We start from the raw sequence: 8,809 nt of genomic DNA, 5'->3' as shown, positions 1-8,809 counted from the left end.
AAGAACCACTCATTATTCCAGCCCTAGAACCATTTTTAGATCCTTCTAGAAATCGAATTCCATGACTGATGTATGTACTAGAGTAGATATGAAATATGGATACATATCATACTAAGCTTAACAACTAAAAATAAGTATCTAGAAAAGCATGAATTCAGTCACTCAGCTCCTGGATGGTGAAGGCTGACAGAATGAAAGTTCCAGAGATCCTGTGAGCAGGGCCAGAGCCTAGGGGGTTGGGGGGGGGCACTTCTGTGCCTTCTGTTAGGTCCATTATTTCAGAAAGTAGTTATCAGGTTTGAATGTGTTCCAGATATGAGAGGCCCCACGAGAGCAGCAAAAAGTCTTTAAAGGAAAAAAGACATTGGAAGGCTGGGGCCCAACATGTCACAGCTCAAATCCCAGGAGGAAAAAAGACACAGGATGGGGACTCCATCCAGGAAGGAAGCATGGCGCCTGCAGGTCCTGAGGATGGGAGGCTTCCGAGGTCAAGAGAGGGAATGGAAAAGGAGCCCACCTGGGGAGGGCAGGACAGGTTGTGTGCAAACATGGGAGTTACCGGTTACCCAGGGCTTTTCCTGCCTCCAACGGCTGTGTCGTTCAGTCACCCAGCCCGTGAGACTCTTCTGCAGCGCCCTCCCCCTTCACCTGCTGCCCTGGAGTCCATGAGTATGTTCTGTCCGTTGACTTTGGTGTCTCTTTTTCACCGGATTGGTTTTTCCTCAAGCAGCCGGTGTTGCCTGGTGGTGGGTTCACGGTCACACTCAAGATTTCCCCTTGGCCTGCCGCTGAACGAGGTAGCCCCCCTCCCGTGGGAGGCAGGGAGGAGGGGGCACATCAGCTTGAGGGACTCCCCCTTTTTCAGGGAACTTGCTTCTCAAGCAGATAGGTGTCCTCACTCACCAGCCCACCCAGGCGCTCCTAAACCAGTCACAGCACCGGCCCCCAGCCGCATCTCCGTTTGCACATCTCTGCCCTCCCCCTGGCCTATTAGCAGTATCACTGCTTGCTGGTCCTCTCGTCCCATCCCTGCCTGCCTTCTGGTTTCTGAGGATTTGACAGCATGTCTGGATCATTAAGAGCGGCCCTTCTGGGTCTCCTGTGCCCTCACGATTTTAAGACTGTCTTTGCTAGAAGGTTTAGGGATTTGTGAGCGGGCAGGGAGATGAGGCGTACGTTCTGGCAGTTATCAGAAACAAGTGTCTGGGCCACACAGGTCACATGAACAGGTGCTCAACATCACCAGCCATCGGGGAAACGCCAAGTCAAAACCACAATGAGATTTCACCTCACACCTGTCAGAATGGCCAGTAGCAGAAAGACAAGAACTAACAAGGGCCGGTGAGGGTGTGGAGGAAAAGGAACCCACGTGTACCGTTGGTGGGAATGCCAGTTGGTGTAGCCACTAGGGAACCCAGTATGGAGGTTCCTCCAAAAACTAAAAGTAGAATTGTCATATGATCCAGTCATTCTGCCACTGGATATTTGTCTGAAGGAGAGGAAAAGTATCTGCAAAAGATACCATGTTTCCTTCACCTTTATTCAGAAGAGCCAAGGTGTAGAAACAAACTAATTGTCCATCAGTGGATGAACGCATAAAGAAAATGTGGTGTACACATACACATACATGTGCACACACAGAATGGAATATTATTTAGCCATAAAAGAAGGAAATCCTGCTATCTGACCACACAGATGGACCTTAAGGGTATTATGCTCAGTAAAATAAACGAGATGGAGAAAGGGAAATACTGTATGATCTCTCTTCTATGTGGGATCTAAAAAAAAGCCAAACTCGTAGATACAGAGAACAAATTGGTGGACGCCAGAGGCAGGGGTGGGGGATGGGCAAAAGGGATAAAGGGGGTCAAAAGATACAGACTTCCTGTATAAGATGAGTAAGGTCTGGGGCCGTAATATACAGCATGGCGACTACAGTTAATAACCTTGCACATTTGAAAGTTGCTGAGAGAGTAGATCATAACAGTTCTCACCAAAGAAAAAATTCGTAACGATGTGTGGTGACGGGTGTTGACTAAACTAATTCTGGTCACTATTTCCTAATATGTACATATATTTAATCATTATGTTGTGTACCTAAAACTAATATAATGTTACATGTCGGTTATGTCTCAATTATAAAAACCACAACCTTCCAGTTCGGATGAAGTCTCTTCAAACATGACTGTCAGATTCCTCTTCCTAGGAGTCTAGCTTTGTATTGGTATTTGTTTTGCATCCTGGTGTGAAGTCCCACTCGGTTCTTCTCCTGGCCCATATCGTGGGTGAAAACAAGCAAACCGATGGTTCGTGTAGGTGGGATTTGGCTGTCAAGGTGAAGGGAGATAGACAGACTCTCCCCTGGGCACTCATAAGCTCCAGCATGCAAAGGACACTTAGCAGGGTGTAGGTGGGGTTGTGGCTGATTTGAGGGGGTCAGGTGAGGCAGGATCCACACCCCAGGCTGAGACAGTGGGCAGAGAGCTCCCTGCCATAATTAACTCATTCATTCAACCAACACATGTGACTGATCGCCTCTCGTATGTGTGGGAAGCAAATTCGTGAACAAACATAATGCCCAGACGAGTGCACCATTTGTGAATTTCCCCGGGGCTTCTATATGATTCGCTTCATAGCACGGTGCAGGTCTGCCACCAACTATCCAGAGTTGGATCAAATTTCAAATGAAGGCACCCTGGTCCACCAGACTTCCCTCGCTCTAGATACCAGCCGTGGGCTTGGAGACTTCCTGTACTTCTCACCAACTGGCTAAAACGTTGGTTCCCTCTACTTACTCAGGTTCCATCATTCGCTGGAGTGACTCCCAGAACTCAGGGAAATGCTACATGCATGATTTAGTTTCATTGTAAAGGATACATATCGGTACCAGCCAGATGAAGAAATGGATGCCAGGGCAGGAACCTGGGAGGGTCCTGAATGGGAAGCTCTGGTATCTTCAGGATGTGTTATGGTGGTCGGTATATGATTACCCACCAGGGAAGCTCACTCAAGTTTTCGTGTCCACAGTTTTTACTGGGGTTTAGCAATACAGGCAAGATTAACTGAATCATTGGCCGCGGTGATTGAACACAATCTCCCCTCCCCAGAGGCTGGGCTGACATCACGTGACTCAAATCCCCGGCTTTATAATCACATGGCTGGTCTTTCCAGCATGGCCGGCGCCTATCCTGAAACTGTTTAGGAACCCACCAAGAGTCCCCGTGTTAGTGTCAACTCAGGTGTGGTCTGAAGGGCCTGCCATGAATAACAAGACAGTCTTACAACTGCAGAAATTCCAAGGGTGTGGGGGCCCCCTCCCAGCAACTAGGGCCAAAGGCCAGGCAAAATCTTCATATGTCTTGTAGAACACATAACACATGGCCAAGTTAAAAAAAGGTTTTTTAATGTTTATTTATTTTTGAGAGAGAGAGAGAGAGAGAGGACACAAGCAGAGGAGGGGCAGAGAGAGAGAGGGAGACACAGAATCCGAAGCAGGCTCCAGGCTCTGAGCTGTCAGCCTGACGCAGGGCTCAAACTCCTGAACCTTGAGATCATGACCTGAGCCGAAGTCAGACGCTTAACCGACTGAACCACCCAGGCGCCCCCACGCGGCCAAGTTTTAATATATTTTCTCTACTGCTTCTTAAACTTTTGTGAAGTCTGATGCATAAGATAGGTATTTTCACTACTGGGTTCTATTAAGCAGTGTATCCTAAATAAATCCAAATAGTTATCCTAAAAGTAAGTGTGTTCATCCAAATAAATTAATTCATTGGTTTATATTTAAACCCTTGGCCACGGGGCTCCCTCTTGAACCCTGATGCTCTAAGTTTCCCTTTATGACACATCACAGGAAGTGAATACTTTTGTCCTATTGTGCCTACAATCACCTCTGCCTTGTCGGGTCACACTGCACTTTAGCTCTGAAAGTCCGGCCACCACACCTTGAATTCCTACTCTCATTTGGCTAATGTAAATAATTGATCAGGGATAGAAAAGTTCTGAAGAAGAGCCTCCCCCTCTTGTACCCTCCTGTGGGGAAGAGTCTGGCTGCTGTCCGTCTCCCGGTGACCAGAGGAGGAAGAACCACCTATTTTCAGAGGTGGCCTGAGGCGGGGGTTGTTCTCTCTGGAAGATTCTGGGGCAGCCCAATAAGAGTTAGTTGGGGTGGGAATAAGTGCCTTCTCTGGTTTTGGAGTTCCGGCATGTCGTCTCTGAGGGGTTGGAGGGACACACTCTTTCTGCAGGGCAGGGCACGACCTTGCCTTCCACCCCTCCCCCACCAGCCCCAGATCTGACACAGGACCTTCCCAGAGACACAGCCTGTTTCCCTCTTCTGTGTCCTTCTCCAGCTACAACACAGGCTCACCGGCGACACTCACGATTCTAAAGGTGGCTTCCTGGCCTGGGTGAACCCAACTTGGAAACAGGTGAGCAAGGAGGTAACAGAGCCTAGCCTGGACGGCCTGGAAATCTGAGTCATAGTTCTTCACCGCTTGCCCAAGGATTTGCTGTCCCTTGGCTGGTGTGCTATTTTCTCCTTGCAAAACTTTCTATCCTGCCGCCAAATGTACCCTAAGCCTGCCTCCTGTCAGTGAGACGAGGGATAAGCTGTAACTGGAGGGCCCTGAAAGGGCCAGCCCTGAGTCGGAGACCTCCAGGCTCAAACGGGTTTTGCCTTGGAGATGTGATCAGTCGACCAAGCACTGGCTGGCCTGCTAACCCAGGCAGGAATGCAACTTAGTGCCAGGTGAGGACCACACACGTGGCTTTGTTCACCAAGTCCGGAGCTAGACCCCAGAAGTTCTTGGTTTCCTCCAAATGACTGCACAGAAGCAGTGGCCAAAGCCCTCTTGTGTTTGATGAGTCATCTTGTGTCTGCACGATGCGGCTTAGACATCGTAAGAGTGCTTGTGTAGCTGTTGTGTCTGGCTCAGTCTTTTAAGAGGAGACGAGGTGGCCAAGTACCCAAGCCTCAACACTAATGGGCACTTTGTAAGCAAAGCTTAACCTCCAAAGCCTCATCTACATTCCTCATTGTCCACTCACCGGCCCTACGAAGAAAGGTCAGACAACCTGGATTTACTTCAGAGAATTTGACAGTGTGTGCATTTAGGAAGGCATGAGGCAGAGTGAAGCCCTTTACTCTTCTCATCCTAAAGCTAGGACTTTATCCTTATAGGGTTAGGCAGGCAAACAGCTTTGGAGTCTCTGAAAAAGTTTTATAAGTGTGATGCCAGAATCCATGTCTTCAGGGATTTTTAATATATTTATGTGTATTCGTGTATAAAGTTTACGAGTCACTCTACACGCATCATCTTACTTAAGCTTCATAAAACTCTAAGCATCAAACGTGTATTATGACGTCCATTTTACAGATGAGGAAATAGGTTCATAAGAACAAGATCGGGGCGCCTGGGGGGCCCAGTCGGTTGAGCGTCCAACTTGGGCTTCAGGTCCTGATCTCGCGGTCCGTGAGTTCAAACCCCGCGTTGGGCTCTGTGCTGAGGGCTTGGGGCCCGGAGCCTGCTTCCGATTCTGTGTCTCCTTCTCTCTCTCTGCCCCTCCCCTGCTCATGCTCTGTCTCTCTCTCTCTGTCAAAAATAAATAAACATTAAAAAAAAATTAAAGAACAAGATCATCTGCTCAAGCGTGACGTCACCAGGAGTTGCCCGGCATTGAGATAGAGAACCGACATCCTGACTCCAAATCCGCCTCTGTTTCCCTCCAAAGACTCCACTCCATTTCCCTGAGATGTCTTCACTGAAACCCCTCCCTGCACACTTCGGAGAATCCTCCAAACAACCTGTGTTCCACGATGCTCAGAGGTTGGTTTCCCCGCGGGTGCACATCCCACCCGCGGCCACGAGATGGCAGGGTCGCCCCGACCACCGAGGGCTCCATTCCTCGCGCCAGTAGGGGGCTGTCGTTCCTCGCTTCACAACGTGAGAAACGAAAACAAAAAAAGAAAAACAAAACAAAACAATAAAACTTCAGTGTCCACGTTGATGAAATGAGGTGGTGGGAGGTTTGTTTTTCCTTTTCTTTCTTTTCTTTTTCTCTTTTAAGTCAGGCAGGGAGAGTTCAAACAAACAAGTCTCTCCATTTTCACCACTGTGTTTGCTTTTCGAGGCACGAGGTCAGGACTTGGGCCAGCCGCCGAGCCTACATTATTCATCTGTCCAGCGCCAGCCCTGGAACAAATGGGAAGAAATGAAGTAGCTTCAGTCGAAGGGAAACAGTGTTGTTATTGTTGCTGGTGACAGTTCTATTTGCCAACAAACATAAAAACATACTTTGGAACCCGGAATGGACTTGTCAGAGGGAACTTTTGTCCCATGTTTGGGCTGGGATGCTTCCAGATAGAAATCAGGCAGGGGGGGGGGGGGGGAGAGCTGTGCCCGGCAGCCACTGACCCGAATGCCAAGCCATCAGCTGCTGGTCTCATCTGGGTGTTATGTGCCCACGGTCCGCGAGGCTCCGGGTCGCCAGCCGGGGTCCCTGCCCCGAATGGGTCTTACGGGAGAGGAGCGAGGGGCACGTAGTCCAGGATGACGGGCTCTCCACAGGCAGGATCGGCAGGCTTGGATTCTGAGCTTCTGGAAGGCGGTCCTCGCTCTGGGGCTCTGGGATAACGAAAAGTGGTCTTGATTCCACAGGACTTACTTGCTGCCAGGTCCCAATTATCTCGAGACTGTTGGCAGCACCTTTTAAGGTCCTTTTGCCACATGGGCTAGTTGCTCTAGAGAGGAAGCCTCCCTTGCTGTGTCTGCTGGTGAGCCTCCCTTGCTGTGTCTGCTGGTGTGTTCAGGGTGGAAAACTCATGCTCACACCAGTGGGAAACGGCATGATCCCCAAGGCCCATCTGCACGGCCCTTCTCCAGTTATGTAACCCAAGTGGAAGGGCCCGTCTGGAGCCGTCCAGCGCCTCCTTTCCCTCTGGTGAGGGACCTACACTAATGAGGCTTCTGTTTGGAAGGAAGGAGGTATGATGAGTTAGCACGATGGTGAATGTCACGGAAACATGGCAGAAGTGAGGGTGCCCCGAGAATGTTCACCACTCAGTGCTCCACACAGGGCCGTCTCCAAGACCTCAGTTACCACTGAACATTTTAACTAGAGCCGAAAGGTGGAAAGGCACCTTAGACATGATCTCGCCCCAAATGCCCACGTCCAGGTGGGTGGGTTCCCGGTAGAAGGAGTTCTCCAGGTGTCCAGTGAATGTTACCTTATTTGCAAGTGGAGTCACTGCTCGAGGGATGGGAAGCGATTGCCCCCGTCATACACCAAACTGGTGGCCAGCCAGGGACTGGAACCCTCAGGATGGCCCTGCCCCCCTTCCCTTTGCCTCCCCACATTTTAAAACCGTCAGATTGATCGTGAAGCCCTATTTTGATCTACAATTTCCGTCAGGGCTGTCCTAAGCCAGACACAATCCAAAGGGAGGCCTCTTATTTCCAACCTTCAGGATTATTTCAGTCTCACTTGTAATGGCTCTAGGGCCACAGTGTAACTCCTACCAATGGGTGTTTGTGACAGAGGGAGAGAAGTTATTCAATGGCGCATAGGTTGACAAATTATTTTTCTGTAAAAGTCCAGATAGGGAATGTTTTAGGCTTTGTGGGCCATATTGGGTCCATGACAACCCCGTTTTGTGGTTCTCCCATGAAAGCTGCCATAGGGGACACGCAGAAGAGTGAGCGTGGCTGACTCTCGTAGAACTGTCCTTATGGGGAAGCCTTGGTGGCTCATTCGGTCGAGTGTATGACTCTTGATTCTGGCTCAGGTTGTGATCTCACTGCGTTGGGACTGAGCCCCATGTTGGGCTCTGTGCTGGGCATGGAGCCTGCTTGGGATTCTCTCTCTCTCCCTCTCTCTCTGCCCCTGCCCCCCTTCTCAAAATTAAAAAAAAAAATAAATAAATGTAAAAAAATAAAAGAACTGTCTTTACAAAACCAGACGGGAGGGCAACCACACTGGGCCCTTGGGCTGAAGTGTGATAGAAGACTTGGTCTCTGACTCAGTCTTCCTTGGCACAGACCAGACCTTCGCAGAGGAGTGTTACTCAGCGTTTCAGAATATGTTGGCATTCGGTTGTCTCCACCTACCTGAGTCAATAGAAGTCTTAATCTTTTTCAATCGGGGGCTCAGCCGTCCTAAGACGATTTATTTGTGTGGTGCTCTTGTGTTTTCATGTCACACCTCTTCCGCCTGTGACACCGGCAGGGGAAGGTAACAGACCTTAGAGACGAGGAAACCGAGGGGCGAGCAATGGAGACGGAATCTCACGCCTTCTTTGTCCAACGCGTGCCCGAGACTGTGTCATGCCTGGCGCTGTGCTGTGTTATCTCACTTAATCCTCAGAAGATCCTGGGAGATTTTTATGATTATGCCAATTTTATAGATACATACCCAGGAAGATTAAACAACGTGCTCGAGTCTTACCCACAAGCAGCGGTTTCCCCTGTACCACACTGAATGCTTAATTCCTAGGAATTATCACCTGTCCCAGGGCAAGGAGGCCATGTTAACAATCTGTACGCGCTTAGCGCCTGCACACGCCCCAGTGCTCAGTATGTGGCTATCGAGTGTGAAGTGAGTATTTGATGAGACGACAGGAGCTTTTTTTTTTTAAAGCTCATTTATTTTGAGGGAGAGACAGTGTGAGGGGCAGAGAGAGAGGGAGAGAGAGAGAATCCCAAGCAGGCTCCACACCGTCAGCGCAGAGCCTGACGCGGGGCTCGAACTCATGAACCGTGAGAGCATGACCAGAGCCGAAACCAAGATTTGGACCTTAACTGACTGATCC

General features: G+C 49.6%; 1 long non-coding RNA gene across 3 annotated transcripts; it reads left to right on the top strand.

Moving 5' to 3' along the window:
- Window positions 1-3,896: 3,896 nt before the first annotated feature.
- On the top strand, window positions 3,897-6,419 carry LOC113595662 (uncharacterized). Of its 3 annotated transcripts, none has more exons than XR_008293115.1 (4): window positions 3,897-4,102; window positions 4,353-4,430; window positions 5,379-5,474; window positions 6,133-6,419. It is a non-coding gene; the product is annotated as an uncharacterized LOC113595662 (long non-coding RNA). The 3 variants fall into 3 exon arrangements; XR_008293114.1 differs by lacking the exon at window positions 6,133-6,419 and adding an exon at window positions 5,734-6,111; XR_003416219.2 differs by lacking the exon at window positions 6,133-6,419 and adding an exon at window positions 5,632-6,111.
- The last annotated feature ends 2,390 nt before the right edge of the window (window positions 6,420-8,809 follow it).

The sequence above is a fragment of the Acinonyx jubatus genome, chromosome E4 (assembly GCF_027475565.1).
Source record: "Acinonyx jubatus isolate Ajub_Pintada_27869175 chromosome E4, VMU_Ajub_asm_v1.0, whole genome shotgun sequence".
Classification (NCBI taxonomy): domain Eukaryota; kingdom Metazoa; phylum Chordata; class Mammalia; order Carnivora; family Felidae; genus Acinonyx; species Acinonyx jubatus.
Note: the sequence above shows the minus strand (reverse complement) of the source record. Positions and strands in the feature narration are given on the sequence as shown.